The sequence below is a fragment of the Pagrus major genome, chromosome 8 (genome assembly GCF_040436345.1).
Source record: "Pagrus major chromosome 8, Pma_NU_1.0".
Classification (NCBI taxonomy): domain Eukaryota; kingdom Metazoa; phylum Chordata; class Actinopteri; order Spariformes; family Sparidae; genus Pagrus; species Pagrus major.
In genome coordinates, this window is record NC_133222.1 from 7,828,151 (window position 1) to 7,844,496 (window position 16,346).

General features: G+C 39.8%; 1 protein-coding gene across 1 annotated transcript in view; it reads left to right on the forward strand.

The window, feature by feature from the left end:
• Positions 1-16,346, forward strand: part of shank3a (SH3 and multiple ankyrin repeat domains 3a) — a 195,123-nt gene that overhangs the window by 16,861 nt on the left and 161,916 nt on the right. Inside the window, exon 2 of the mRNA XM_073471272.1 lies at positions 6,039-6,161. The gene's annotated coding sequence lies outside the window, so the exon portion shown is untranslated. The remainder of the gene's footprint in view (positions 1-6,038; positions 6,162-16,346) is intronic.

Below are 16,346 nucleotides of genomic sequence, written 5' to 3' on the forward strand. Positions count from 1 at the left end.
CTAATCTCCTCCTAATACTTCCTCTACTACATTTTTGTCTTTTACTATTGCTGTAAAGGGGCTTTTCCACTGCTCGGCTGGCAACAGTCCAGCAGAGATCTTGAGAGATGGAGACAGAGGGAGAGGATGGCGGAGAAGAGAGAAAAGGCAGCAGAGGGGTGGGGTGGAGGTGGACTGTGGGACTGCCCAGAGGGTTGCTCCTGCCAAGAAGGCACAGAGGAACGTTTGTGTCTGTGTGTGCAGAGGACCAGTTTGCCACATCACAGATCTATTGTTGAGGCTCTACTGCCAAGGCTAACGGTGGGCCCACACAGCCATCTGTCTTCATGTGCTGGCCCGCTGGTTAGCAGCTAACCGCTCAGAGAGCCAACCTCTCCCCTCTGCTGCCTTATGAAGCCAGAGTTCAACTGAGCATTAAAGGCATGATACGCTAATATATGACACAGAGTGCATTTTCAATCATTTCAATAGCTATGAGCCGTTTGAGAGGGCATTGTGCGTCTTGTCATTATGGTGTTTAAATGGGATCATATTCTCTCATAGCCCCCCTCATTACAGGCTTCCTTCAGAGCCAAGGTGAATTATAATCAAAGGCAGAATCAAGCCCATCCTTTATATGTGACCCTCCAACAACCCTACATCTAAATCGTCTTTGTCAAGGTCAGTTGTGCTCATTGTTCTGCTCTGGTAGACAGGAAGTAAGGGAATGGCACCGGCCTTTCCTTCTCGGTTTGTAGGTTAGGGTGCATTGTTTTGCACAGGGTGGTGCTGTTGATGGTATCAATAACATACTATGCCTGCTTGTGAGTGCATTGTGGTTCCTTTGGTGACACAAAAATAGCATCTTGCTGTAAAAGACTCTGCCATATCTGGATTTCAGGTGGGAGATGAATCCTGGCTAATTTAAATGATTAATAGTTCGAGGATTTTTTTGTGCGACATTGAAAACATGTGAACATAATAGATGGTTGCTGTTATCAGCTCCAGAGTGTCCTCTGACTTGTTTTTGTAATGTCTTTTAAAATGCATGAACACACAAAACTATAAACAGGTGACACCTGCGACTTGCTGACTTTGGCTTCAACTTAAAATGCAAAAATGTATCCTCTGCCCAGCATGTGTTCTCTTGTTTTAGTTTGGTGCTTTCAGACGCTCACACTCTTAAATACACACACACAGTCCCACTTGTACACTTTCACATTCATGTACACAAACTCTCAGGCACAGTAGCCAATGATTTACAATTTCAGAAGTGTCATAGGTAATTTTTCATAAAGACAGGTTGACAGTGCTTGAAAGTAGGACCAGAAGAATTTTCAATCCCCCCCTTTTTTTTCTTTTTCACTAATGCTGTAAACACTTGACTCTTTTTTGTTTTCCCCTCCGGCACTCTACTTGATACAGTACAATGCATTCATGAATATTCTTAGGGGGCTAGTTCACTTGTGTTTTTCTAAGGCTGCCTCTTTCATCTGACAGAAGGTTGAAGGAGGATGAGATAAATGAGCTGAGCTGCTGGGTGTCCTGTCTGTGTAAAGACAGTTATTTCCCTTTATAAGGTGAAGTTCATAGCTACCTTCGACAAAATAGAACATTAAAACAATTGTGAATATAGAGATACATTTCTTAACTTCATTTGAGTTTGTTTTTTTTGTGCAGTGCCAGTTCAAAACATGCTGTTATAGGCACAGATTATCTGGTAATGTGAGGGGTTTACAGATCAAGTCTTAAACCTCATCAGTACCACCCTAATAATATCACACATGTTCGATATTTACGATTTAAACTACGATTTCCTTGGTACTTTCTGAACCAGACCACAACAACAACAACAACAACAAATGAGAGAGGCATCCGCTGACAGCTGCCAAGCAAGGTTAAATTTGTAGCCTTTGAAGCTAACGTTGGCTAGCATAATACTGTTGACAGAAACAAAAAATCTCACCTCAAATAATCGTCTCCCCACTCATCCAGACTCATTTAACCTTCTGCTTTTGTGTTATTCTCACTGCAATGCGTTACTGAAGCAAGTTGTTGCATCATGCTAATCTCCATTTTGTTTATGTCTGCTTCCCCATGAGACCACATGACAAGGATCATGTGCAAGCCCAGCTTTAGTCTGCAGAGCCATTAAGGTCGAGTGCTGAAGCTATCCTCCTGCTGCTGATGCACAGTATGGTGTTCGCTGTTTATTCAAAATTTGGAATATTGTACATGTCATGTGTCTGAATTGTACCACATTTGACACTGCACTTGCTTGGGCCCTTAGCAACACACCTGTCAAGTGTGACATAGATTGGGTTGAATGGTTCTCGAGATATGTGAAGGACATACATACAGACAGACAGGCAGAGATTCCTAGCTTTATATTAGATGTCAAACCCACCCTTATTGCAAAAAGACTTAAAATACAACTGATACCATAAGGCACATATCACTAGGATAAGAAGATGCAACCTACTATATATATAAGAAGACATTTGTTTATGTTTTATTTCAACCTTTTGGTGCTACATGTTGGTAAATGTGAAAGAAGCACTGAATATTAGACTAGGCATTCTTATACATAATTTAACTGAGGCAATTCATCACCATTCAAACATCTAAGAGAGAATCCTCTTTTCTGTGAAGCTTTTCTGCAAGATTTAGGAATCTGGCTGCAGGGACTGGCTCCTGTTTAGTCAAATGAGCATCACTGAGGGCAACCACTGTTGGTAGGAAATAATGCCTGGCACAGAGTTCGTTTTTCAAATCATCCCACCGGTGTTCGGTTTTGAAGTCTGGGCTCTGTGCAGGTCAAACCTTTTTTCTTTTACAGATATGCTTTGTGCATAGAGAGGCCAAGAAGGGCCTTCAGCAAACCGTTGCCATAAAGTTGAAAGCACACTATTGTTTAAAATATGATTGTACCGATTGTATCTTCTACCCTGCATACAGTATTATGTATCTACTAATCTATCTATCTATTAGCAGGGCCTAGCCCCAATTATGAGAAAAGACCCAGCACAGAAATATGCTATAAAAAAAAATGACATGACACGATTTCAAAGTAAAAGCATCCCGTCCACCATTAATGCATATAATCATTAAAAAAAACCGCACATGCTTTTATTTTGGAATGATTGAGTATTTTTAGCAGCTAGTAGCGCGGGCCTCGTCGGATCCATCATCTCTCACTCACTACTCGCCATTTCTACATGCTCTCTCAGGTAAAGGTGTTCTCCTTATAATAAGCACGGGCAGGGTAACGTTAAATTAATAACGTATATTGTTTGAAAAAGTTAATATTAAACCTCATACAAGAGCGTGAATTAAAATGCTCACACCTGTAAGTTAGCAAGACAGAATAACTACTTGCTTTGACCTCGGTTTTAATTTAACACGTTAAGGTCGCAGATGAAGAGGTTGTAAATGTTGAGGAGAAAAAAAATAATAACCTAGAAGTTGTTTTACACTGTTTACATCTTACGTCAGTTAGCTAACTTATTTTTAATTGCAGTAACCTTACAGTACATAAAGGTAACGTTACAGTAGAAATGGGCAGCTAATATTAGTAAGCTAGCTTAGTTGTCATTGTTAAACAGCTTCACAGCCGCCATTTTGACACGTCAAACGCAGGTGTAATTAATAACATCAAGCAAAAATGTCCTGTTAGTGTTGTTACATGCTGGCTTACTGTTATTACCAAGTAGCAGCTTAGCATAGAAGGACCGTAATTAATGTTGATAGTTACACCTGTAGTTTCTTGTAAAACTTTTTTTTTTTTTTTTTTTACAGTGTATTGCCACATAAAGTTAAGTAATGTCAATGTTATGAATAGTAAATACCTTTTCTGTTGAGAAGACAGATAAAACGTGTGCTGGGATGAAACTTGGTGGCATCATCGTACTGACTGTAAACTGACTGTATCATTAATCTCAGGTTTATGAGTTTTAATGGGATCTTTAGACCATGTTTACTACTGAATACCAAACACATTTTAGCTCAGGACACAACAGCATACGTATATTGCACAAAATACCCTGAGAATTATCATGTAATGGTATTCAGATGTTATTTTCTGTGCCATCTTCTGTGTTGTCACAACATAGATGACTCAGAGAATTCAAGTACAATGTAGACAGGCAGTCTTTCCATCTATGTCTTATTAAATGGCTCAGTGCTGTGCTCTGTGTTTCTGAGCTCTCCTCTGTGTTTGATATCTCATTTGGCATTCCCTCTGTGCGCAGACCTCGTTATCGTATTCCTATGGAGTGCACTGGCATTTGACATGCAGACACCAAAGACTCTGGCAGCATTGCAGATCAACTGCCTCTCACAGCAGAACTCCCTCTCTTTTTGTCATTGGGACTCCTCCTCTCTATCATGTCTTGTCTCTCTAGACTTCAAACAGGTGATGGACCTAAGGGATCATGGGGACTGTCACGTTCTTAAGCCTCAATTTGATTAGAGTCATTTTCTCATGTTCCTTGCTATTGCAATTGGATTGTACTCTTTATTGCCTAGTAAAGACTTTTTATTTAGGACTCTCACAGAGGGTAATGCTCTGTTATTCAGAAATGCTCTGATCACATTCACACAGTTACACATTCAAACCTGGAAGCCCCACAGTACAACCACAGTCTGATCTGCTGGTCACTGAGTAGCTCTGAAGGAGCAGTGGAGATTAAAGGTCTTGCTCAAGGGCAAGTCAGTGGTAGTAATGGGGTCACTTTCCACACCCAGGTTTATCCTGCCGGTCCGAGCGATTGAAATGGTGGTCTTCTGGCCACAATTTCGCTGGTCTCACCTTTAGGCCGCCTCTGTCCCACCACTTGTATTTAATTGCTTTTTTGTGAAAGATGTGTCCATTTCAATTAAGAAAAAAAAAAGAAGATTATTTGAGCTTTTAAGCTAATCACCAGCTGCGACAGAAAATGTGGCCATGAGACACCTTTCTTAGCAGGAACAACCACAGTGGAGGTTTTGAGTACTTTGCAAGGTCTGTCTGTCTGTGAAGAGATTTTTGTCAGGGCGATTGCATCACAACTATGCAGGATACAGTCACAAAACTTTACAGTTACAATGAAGCCAATTACAAAGATGGATGTGGTCTGACCCATGACTACTGAGTACTCATGTAATAATGTAGTAATCATCATTACTGAGTACTGGTTGGAACATGAACAGCTGGTGTGATCCCATTGCAAGATGGCCTCAAGTTCTTGACATTAAAATCTGGCTTAAGTAAATTTTTTATAAATAGCCCAAAATCAAAAATCATCATTTGCCTGAGCAAAGTGAGTGGCAATGTGGTGCAGTGGTTAGCACTGTCACCTCACAACAAGAAGGTTTTGGGTTCTAACCTGCTGCCCGAGGCCTTTCTCTGTGGAGTAGGTGTGGGTGTTGTTGTGAATATGGGTATGAATGGTTGGTTGTCTCTGTCAGCCTTGTGATAACGTGGGGACCTGTCCAGTGTGTACCCCGCCTCATGCTCCAAAGAACAAGTATTTATAGATAATTTAAAGACATTGCATATTTAACCTAAAAAAACTATGGATCAGACTTTTTAACACCCGACAGTTTAAAAAACCTTGATCTGCCTAATCCTATAGATCAGTTTAAGACACTTTCTGTGGCTAGAGGACTTTTGATTTTTCCTCATCATTAGTTGTTGGTGTTTGGATTCAAAAAAATGAAAGCTCTGGGGGGCCACTGAGTCACTCATGTGATAAATCACTTGACAATAGAAAGGAGTTAATAGCACATTTATTTTTGTTTTTTAAAAAAGATTGTAGTTGTTGTAAGTCATTAAATCACAAAATTAAATGAGTTTAAATTGTCTCCAAAATCACTTTCAAACAAGTCACTACCAGTTGTTTTCCTTTGGTTGCATGAGCAAACTAAATTGTCTCTAAGTAGGGAAGGAATTAGTAAATCAACAGTATTAGCTATTGAGGTGTTATTTATAGCCTGTGGCGTGTGTTGGGATGAGGCCAGATGGACAGCCGTGATCCTATTACCTCTGTTACTTCTCACTGTTGTTTGTCTGCCTCCAGATCCTTCAATCCCACACCAGACAGCGCACATGAACAGGTTTGGTTCTTCTGTTCATTAAATCCGAGCAGACCATTGAGGTCCATGACTGTCCATTCAGGGAGCAGGACTGAGCACAGTTCATGGTATGTGTCTCTACAGAAGGATTTTGTTGATTTTTGTTGTCATTAAATGCTCACATCCGTGCTTTTTACTCTTTGCTGTGTGTTTTTAGTGTAATGGTGTGAAAGTATGTTTGCATAGATGTTAAACAAAGTCATGCATATTTGGTAATTCATGACATCTCCTGAATAATTTGTAGATAAAAACAGATTACATGAAGGAGAGGACTTTTCTAAAAAAATTTAATATTCAAGTAGAAAAGAGTAGAATGTAGAATGATGGCTTTGGATCATGATAACAAATTATTTTGCATCTATAAGGTTTGAAAACAAGTGCACAAGGAAGGGAGAAGGGTAGGAGATCAGTGATTGGCTGATGGTCACTCTGGATGACTCACGTGTAGCTCATTCATGTTTCAGACAGTGTTGGTTTGTTGATTGAGCAGGCTCTGCCACTGCCACTGCCCAAACAGGCAGTTGTTAACTTCACGAGTCTTTAATTGAAATTGTGATTTTTTTAAGATTTTGTGAAAGTCTTAATGTTGTCAGTGAAAGAAAATAAATATGAATTGTGAAAAAATAGGCAACACAATACCGCAGTACCTTTGACAAAAGCCTCAAAGAATATGATTTAAACAGAGATGCTTTGACAAATAGCTAAGCATCACTTTCTTGTGGCGTGTATATCTTATACATGAGGTCATATGATATTTAAATTTCAAAATAAATCTTCCCACCTGTAGTGGAAAATGGTACAGAAAGAAGGGTTGTCAATCTGTTTAAATGTGTGGCTACAAAATGGCAGGGATTGTCATCAGGATGTTTTTTTACATTTGAGACATTCTTATCATCTCCCTGTTAAAAATGTATGATGACTGCATTTTCCTTTTTCCCAGAGTCTGTTTTATGTTGCTTTTCTTATTTTCTGTTGGTAGATAAGGAGACGTGGTGAGATGCAGGATAAAAGATTCAAAGATTATATCTTTATTTCCTTTGCAGGCAGTCTTGGTTTGAGTAGGGAAATTAAGTAAATTATTTATTTAAATCTTATGCGAGGGAAAATCCGCCACGCTACCCCAATTCTCGTCTCCCCTCCTTTCGGTACCAGAGGAACCAAGTTTAGATGGTTGTGCAAATTGTTTCACCACCTTCAGGAGAACACGATAACCACACAAAACTGACTGTATTCTCTCTGCTGATGTATTGACAGGCACTGCTGCATTAATGAGGCAATGAGAAGCAAGTGTTTCTCACGAAGTCTGCTTGCTCTGTTTGTCATCACAAGTTCCTGTTTGTCATTATGATCATGACAGTTCTTTTTGACAGACATACACGTGGTAGATATCCATGATGGCACCAGCAATGGTGAAATGCTGCTACTGAATATCTTTAGAGGCAATTTTGAGCATACTCCTTGCAAAGACACGCTCATTTAAATCAGCTTGTAAAGTGAGTTTCTTAGCTGAGTTAATTTGTATTTCAAAGGAAAGTTTGTATCTTGTTGTGCTGATTTTTTACATTTAAGCGTGCAAAATCATTTTCAGTCAGGTTTCTTAGTTTAGGGATATATTTGCTCTTTTTTTTAGCAGTTGACAGCCGATGCCAGAGTATTCAGTGTTGGCTTTATGGAGATCAAAAGATGAAAAAGTGGAATATACAGTATGCATGTTGATGAGGTGCTTTACCTGAGTCAACTCCACTCACCTCCTCCAACAGCAGATGAAGTGATGAAAATGAGGCATGATGGATCATTAACACAGCTGAATATCACTTAGACCTTGAGAATGGAGATGCATTTTACTGACTAAAGGCGCACTTAGAGTGCATTAATCTGCACTGCCATGGGAAATTATAATGCACACACACCAACTTTTAATCAAGTATTTCACATTTTATGAATCAAATGCACAGTGAGTGTATTTCCATCAGTTGTGCAGATGTGAACTTACTGAACCACAGTTATGTCACGGTACATTCATGGGAATAGAAGATGGCTTTCAAGACTGACTGTAATTTATATTGGGCACCTATTTTTTCTTTCTCTTTCAGTTATGTTGGCTATATTTCTAAAGTGCATTTTAAATATGCTCTTAATATGCCTTCCAGTACTTTCAATTGTTAATATCTTGTTTGTAACTTTGAAAAGGATGAAATCAGACTTTAATCTTTAATATGTTCCAACTTAAAAAAAAAATGTTTTAGCCAAATGTGTTTTGTTTCATATTCACCATAGTCATAAAATACTTCATTTGAATTTGAATGAAAATTCTGCATCTTACACAGAAAGGGGGCATGTGTTGACACACATCAGCATGTACTATGACAGTCATTGCCCCAAGGCATCAACCAGGACATCGCCATCTTCATCAGACTCCACCATCAGCGCTCTTATTCAGCTTCCAACTATCAGTTGACATTTATATTCAATAATTATGCAAAGTCACTTCAGTTGCTGAATGTAGAACAGTCAGGAGATAACAAGTGCAAGGGCAGATAAGATGGAACGCAATGTAAAAGGCCTATCGAGGCGCAGAAAGTGGAGAGCGACAAAGATAAAGGAGGGCTAATTGTTAAGTATTCTAATGGATTGTTAACCAGTTATTTCCTTTGTTGGATGTACAGGGTTAGTTTAAAGTTAAGAATTAGATAAATGGATTCATACCAAGTTAGAATCGGGGCTTAAATGTTTGTTTGCCCATCTCTCTCTCTCTCTCTCTCTCTCTCTCTCTCTCTCTCTCTCTCTCTCTCTGCCTTATGCCTGCTGCCTTTTATCATTTGCCTTAGTCACTATCTTCCAAAACATGCAAACTGGATCATAATTATGCAGACATCTTAGAAAGTAGTATGGAAGGGCTTCTCTCCATCCTGCCTGGTTCGCCATTTCTCCGGCACCTCTGCTTAAGAGTCTGGCTGCTTCCCCAGACTCACGATCCCTTTTTGTCTGGCCAGCTGGTTTCAAAGTAATGTGCTGAGGTTTGATGTTAAAGAGCCATTTCTTTTCCCATGCTGGTGTAAAATCACCATCTGTCTCAGTGTCTGCTCTGATTTGAGTGGTCTCTCTGCCAGACCAGCCTGCGGATGCACCTCTGTGAGTCCAGCATCACACCCTGTTGCCCTTACAATTTGCTCAAGGAACTGTTGCACTTGATTTATATATACAAGCAATATAAAGCAAACAAGTGCCAGTTTTTATCCCTAGTAAATATTTGTTGAAGTTTTCAGTTTGTATGCTACTTATACAATTTACGATCATTTAGGGTTGTTAAGTTTTGCCTTTGGACCCACTGTACACTATTTTGTGTGTACTTGTTGTGGCCTGTATGTTTGGTAGATATTTGCCAAGTTACTGTCATGCATGGATATGACTCAGAGCTAGGCTTAGGGGGACTAACTTTTTCCCACCGCTTTGAAAAACAATTTTAACTCTCCCAAGTGAATGTACACTGTCCTGAAGTCAAAATGATGTTTCTTTACTTTGCTATTATCCTGTAAAGTTGTTAAAAGTTAAAAGTATAAGCATTCAAAGTACTTTTCCCTCCAAACTGTACTCCTGCCATGTGTTTAGCTCTGTTGGCTGTCAACTATTAGCTCTGTTAGCTTTTAGCGCTGTGGGCCACACGCACTGCAGAACTCTGCTGTGCACCGGCTGCTAACAGCTAAGAGTTACTCTACTCCTGCTGATTACCGGCCTGTAAGATCAAAATAAAGGCCTAGTTTAAAGCTGGGCCTGGTTCGAGCAAGGGGATGGAAGATGGTAGGTGGCTCCAAGCACTTTACGTGCCTGGCACACATTTGTGGTCCTGGAGACACCTATTGTAGCAGGAATTACCCCAGAATTAGTTTTCACGACTTAACCAGGTGTGTATATGTCTGTCTGTCTGTCTGTGGACAGAATGTGTCAATGCAAAAGTGTCACAACCATGCAAGATGCAGTTACTAGTCACACAGGTACTTTACACGTGTGTAGTTGGGATCAAAATGAAGGCATAGTTTGAAGATTTGAACCATGATTGCTATGAGTAATAATGTAGCAATGACTTTGTTTGTTGTTCACAATGTAGCAAACCAGGGAAAATATGGGGTGTGCTCCCCATTGATAGTGAGCAAGGGTCTGTGTGACCCTAATTTTAATGTGTCATGTTTTTTTGTATATCTCGTCCTGAGTAGCCAACCAGTATAGTAACTATAGTAACAGCACGAGAAGACGTGCTCCATTGTAGTCAGCGCTTGGTTTAGTGTGTCACTTGCTAAATGATAGTTATGTGCAAAAATCCCTTTTTGTCCCAGAGGCTTCCCAATGAAGATCTCTGTTCGTCCCAAACATATTTTAGACAGGACGCCGTTAGTCTTGAGCTCTGGATATCACTGTCAGTCAGTGAATCATGTCAAAAATTGTGAACAATGTCTTTAATGATTTTTCTTTTATCAAAGGAGGGTTTAATCCCCACAGGTCTTCATTTTCTTGTATAACTTGCTAACATGAAGAGGTCACAAACACAGTATTTTAAATAATAATTAGATAAAATGCAGATGCTATTCAGGCCCTTGCCTTGTAAATTGTTCCAACAGCAGCCTTTGAGAGAAGAGATTAGCACCATTGACATTAGCATATTGGTAAAAGAAACAGCTACCTTTACACTCGTGGTTAATTGACTTCATTTTACATGCATGCTTCTCCTCTCTCTCTCTCGCTCTCTCTCTCCCTCCCTCTCTCTCTCTCTCTCTCTCTCTCTCTCTCTCTCTCTCCATCACTCTCTATCACACTCTCTTTCTTTCACTCTCTTTCTTTCACTCTCTTTCTTTTATCTCTCTCCCTCCCTGCCATCCTCTGGGCTGAATTAATGAGAGATCAGTGAAAGGATGTTTACAAGATTAACAAATGCCTCAACACTTAGTCTGTGTATATGAGCGTCAGTGGGGGTCTGTGTTGTCCCAGAGGGGCTGTGAGGATTACACCAGCATACAATTTACAAGATGCATTAGTTTTCATCACAGCTCTCCATAGCACCAAACTGATCTGACACAATTATACCTGAACAATCTGCGATGACTTGTGTATTATGTAACAGAATTAATGTCAATAAATAACACAGGCCATGATATCTGTCTGTATCTGTTCTCTGTTGGGACTGCCCGACCAGTAGACTAAGTACTGGACCTAAATTCATTAACTGTCTTTGCTTAGTGTAAGCTTATTATCATAAAAGTGTGTATTCTTTATTTAAACCCACACATTAAACACATTATCATGGCCAACATGGCAAGTTTTTGAGAAGAATGTGCTTGATTGATTTTTCTGCAGCTTTATTTTTCCTGTTTCTCATCACTGATCCTCCTCTCCTCCCTGCTCTCCTTTTTCTCTCTGTCTATTTCCCCTAAGCCTTTGTAGGCTTAGAAGTGATTCCACTAAAGAACATTTTTACACAAAATCTGCCATCTCAATCTGTGCCTGACTGAATTGTGAGTTAGCATTGTAGAGGATATTATATTCTAGGTCTGCGCCATTAATCAAAATAAGATCGAAATTGCTTTATTGCCAAGTGTAATATCCAAAATGCAGAAGCTAAAAAGATAAAATGTTTTTTAACTGTGCTGAACTGAACCAAACCATCCTAAAATCAAAATGTTGTGTCCTTGTTATTATAATCTATAGGTGCCAGTTAAAAGTATCAGCGTTAAAGTAGTTTTACCTCCAAACTGTACTCAGCTAAATCACTTTATTTACTGTGAACATTAAACTGCAGTTCACTGTTTAACTCTTGATGCTCCTCTTCACATAAACTCTCAGTGCTGTGTGTTTAGCTGTTAGCTGTACAAGCTCTATTAGCTGTAAGTTATTAGCTTATTAGCTAAGTTATTAACACAGATTTGCTGTTCACAATATACAGTAGCACTATCAGGGAAGAAATAGAATGCTTCCCTTGTCGATTGTGAGTCCACTGCGTCCTTTAGGATTTTAAACGAGACATATTTTTCATAGATCTCGTGCTAAGTAGCAAGTCAGTATAACTAGCGCTGTCACAGCGCTGTGGAGATGGGTCTGACTATGCAAGACTGTAACTTAAGAACCAGCTTGAGAATACACGCTTCATTGTATGCGGTGCTGAGTTTAGTTTGTCATTTGCAAAGCCATAGTCATACATACAAATTACATACACGTTCTTTTCCCTCGTCCCGGAGCCGTCTTGGAGAAGATATCTGGCCGACACATTTTCTATCTTCCCCAGGATGATGGTATGCCGTTAGTCTCGAGCTCGGTTATCATTAGAACATTTCCTACTCTTGCAACATTCAACTGAGTTTTGGGACGAAGTTGGACTGAAGAGATTCTCAAAGCCAGATTCTTGTCTCCTTTGTAAGTAATTGCAAGGGGGAAGTTACAATAGAACTACAATCAGGTTTTTTATTAAAAGGGCTGTATGCACATGCTCGCACAAAAATATTTACACACATACACACACAGCGAATGTCCCCTCAAGTTAAAAGAGCGACAGGTAATTACCATTGGCTAAGGGTATTGACACCAGCGAGGCAGAGATGAGAGGAGATGCTCGACTGAATTATTCGTACTAATTACTTTCTCCCATACACCTATGGGAGCTGTGTGTGGGTTTAGTGTGGTTTGCATGTACATGTGTATTTGAGTGTAAAATGTGAATTTGTGTGTGTGTGTGTGTGTGTGTGTGTGTGAGATAGTGCCAGTGCCAAAGGAAAAGCTATTGCAGCTGTCTGTGGCTGGCAGAAAGGCATCTTCAAAAGCCTTCAGCAAGCTGAAGGCGCACATTTTCCCCAAACTGCTACACTATACAGTAGACCAATTTTAGCTTCTTTTGAACACTGAATTACTCCAATTCTCTGTGAATTTGGCAAACATTTTTGTTACTGTACTATTTGTTTGATTTAATGGTTATCTACTTTAGCTTGAGGGACAACTCTCTTATAAATCAAACCTCTGTTGTATCTGTGGTAGCAGGTCTACATATGAACAAGCTGGAGCTATTGATTTACTGTACTGTGTCTGTATTAAAAGTACCTGTATAAATGCGGTTAATGTGGGCAATGACAAGCAATTTATAACATTTTCTTTTCCTGACAGCACTAGAGACTACTCTATTGCCTACCAGCCTTATACTGTGGTAAATCTTCCATGAATATTAGGAAGGATTTTTCTGGCGATCCAAATGGTCATTACTAGACACAACATTTAGTCATTATGGCTCCATCTGGAAAATAACTCAGGATACACTTCCTGTTACACACACGTGTGTGTGTCTCTTTGCATTTGGGGTGTAAGGTTACACAAATTTCAGGGTTTGGTCAGTAACTTGGGTTTTGGGTCACTGTTCAGAACAATTTCAGCACAGCAGGGAAAACAAACAAATGTCACGTCTTGAAAAAAGTCAACATTCAACAGTGGGGTCATTGGCAATAACTCTTAGTGTAACAGTTAAGGCACCTACACTGGCAGATTGTCATTAAGAAAAAATGCTGTGGGGAGAAGGACTTGCCTCCCAGCCATTATACTAATTGGCAAATTTGGATGATGCCATTGTAAATGACATGTTTGGAAATGCTCTCACAGACATGCTGGACTTCAGTTGAACATAAGCCCTTTTCACACAGAAACTCCACATTATTGCTGCAAAGAAGGCTTGCTTTACGCTGCCTTTTTTTGTTCACACTGAACCAAGCAGCGCAGTTTAAAGTGTGTTAATTCATACAGCACGCCGGTGCTGCAGAACCAAAAGAGAAACTCCTACTGTCCATGGTCATTTCTGTTTCTACTTACAGTATGTCTTTGTTATTCCAAGAAAGATAACCCCATAGGATATCTGTAAATTATCCAGTAAGGGAATCAAACCTGCATACATTATGGTGTACGGTTAATCCTGTAAAAAACTGGCAAGGCCACTCGTTACTCACTGTTCATCTAGATCAACTTCTTAAGATAATAGAGGAGTCAAGCCAAACTGTGCAACACAAGCTTATGACCTCTCATGGGGCTTGGTTTCCATAACAACTCCTCTGACTTGCATATTCATATTCCAGTGAAGGTGACAGAAAGTAGACTAAATGGTATGTGTAAGTGGATAGGAGGCAGTGTAGTAAGTGGGAAAGTGTAAGAGAAAAATATGCGGATGTTACAGAGTATGTAGGGGAAAGAGAAGCATTGGGTAATGATGCTGAACATGGTCTAAAACTGACAATGCTTTTGATCAAAAATGGAACTGCAAGCATGATTATATTATCTCATGCATGCATAGTGAGTGGCATTTTGGTGAACAACATGTTATTTTAGTACTCAAACCACTGCTAAAAAACAGAATACAAACAGTATCAACATAGTAAAAATAGCCTTGTTTGCACATTTGAAATTTCTTGTGTGATGCTGAAATGTGATATTTGGCCATGGCAAAATTTGTGTTATCGACAAATATCGTTTTGTGATGATACTGATAATTTAAACCCCCGAGATTTGTCAATAAAGGAGCTCATTTGTGGTACCAAATAGCTGTTCTGTGTTACAAACACACACACACACACACACACTACTGCCTTTTATATCATATGTATATCCCCGAAGATGCTCAGATGATTTACGTGGCAGACTTCTGGTTCAGTGGCCAGGCCAACTACATAGTGAGGTCAGTGTTTTTATGCAGCCCTCTGCTGTGCTTTGCTCTTTCTTGCATTACACATTTAGTTTTTATCTTCAGTCCTACCTTTCCATAGTTTTTCCGTTTCCGAGTGGTGGGTGTGCTTTGTGTGGCAGAAAAATGCATTGGACACAACTGCTCTTCATTCACTGCCCCGGCAAAAGAGGGGAATCATTTTTCTCTGCTGGCTATTAGGCTGAAGGACCTCAATTTCACATGCAGGCAAATGCACACAGGCACATATACACACACTTAACTAACACACTTAACTAACACACTGATCCCTGTGGACATAGACATGGGGGTATTAAGTCATTATTGTAGCTTTAGAGAAACGAGTACTTCATCTCGTACCCCTCTCCAGAGGAGGCTATTGATTAGCCTTCTCTCTGTAGATTTGTAAGTGTGTTTGTGTGTGTGTGTTTTTTAGTCTCAGGGCATAGTGTGTCTTTGTCAGATATTTATCCTTGAAATGTCAGATGTGAGTGAGAAGTGTAAATATATCTAACATACTGTACTCTTTATCCAACCTCCAATATTCCTTTGCCTCCCTCCCTTGATTTTTTTAATGCTTAAACAGTTGTGAACAGTTGAAATCAGACCGCTTACCAGCAAAATTATAACTTATCAGTGTACTCATGTGGCATAGTCCAGTTCTCAGCTATTCATTTATATCCTCATTATATCCCAAATGTGTGTATTTTTGTTATGATAATTATTACTGGTTGAACCATCTGCAACACCCTCTCCTTCCTGCCTCTTTGTCAGCCACTGGCAAGGAGCCCTGCTTAGTAATAACTCTCTTTGGTTAATCTGGTGCTAGGTAGCCAAGGGGCAGCCAATGAAAGACAATCCATTAGTGAGTGACCATTGGGATAGCCAGAAAAATCCTTCCAAATATTCATGGGAGATTTACCACAGTTTAAGGCTGGTAGGCAATAGAGTAGTCTCTAGTGCGATTAGAAAAATAAAATGTTATAAATTGCTTGGCCATTGCCCACATTAACCGCATTTATACGTGTACTTTTAATACAGTCGTTGCACAGAAGATGATGCAAAATGGAAACCACACTGTCACTGTATAACCATCCATAATGTCCTCCTCTTTGTATCCCAGATGACATCTTTATTGTCAGCTCTGTTTCCACTGTAATTTACAGTTAAATGTCTGGCAACTCTGACTGTGCATTATGTTGTAACCCCTCCCACACCAGCCCACGCTGTCTGAGTAGCATGTGCTCTCTGTCTCTTGTCAGAGAGTCTGCCCCTTCTGCCTACGTCACTATTATCTCTGAGGTGCATTTGAGAATAAAGTTATTTTTAACCACACGTATTATTCCCAACATCATAAACTATCCACTGCTCTGGGCCCACTGCCAGTACTGTCATTGCAGTGTAATGGGCAATACATCAACAAGTGTGTTTGTGTGTGTTTGTGTTTGAATGAGTTTGTGTGATTCAATGTGTAATGTCTCAGCTTTTTCAGACATGAAGTGGCATGTAGGAGTCTCACAGTGCTCATCTTTTATCAATGGATCTATTGGATGTGTGC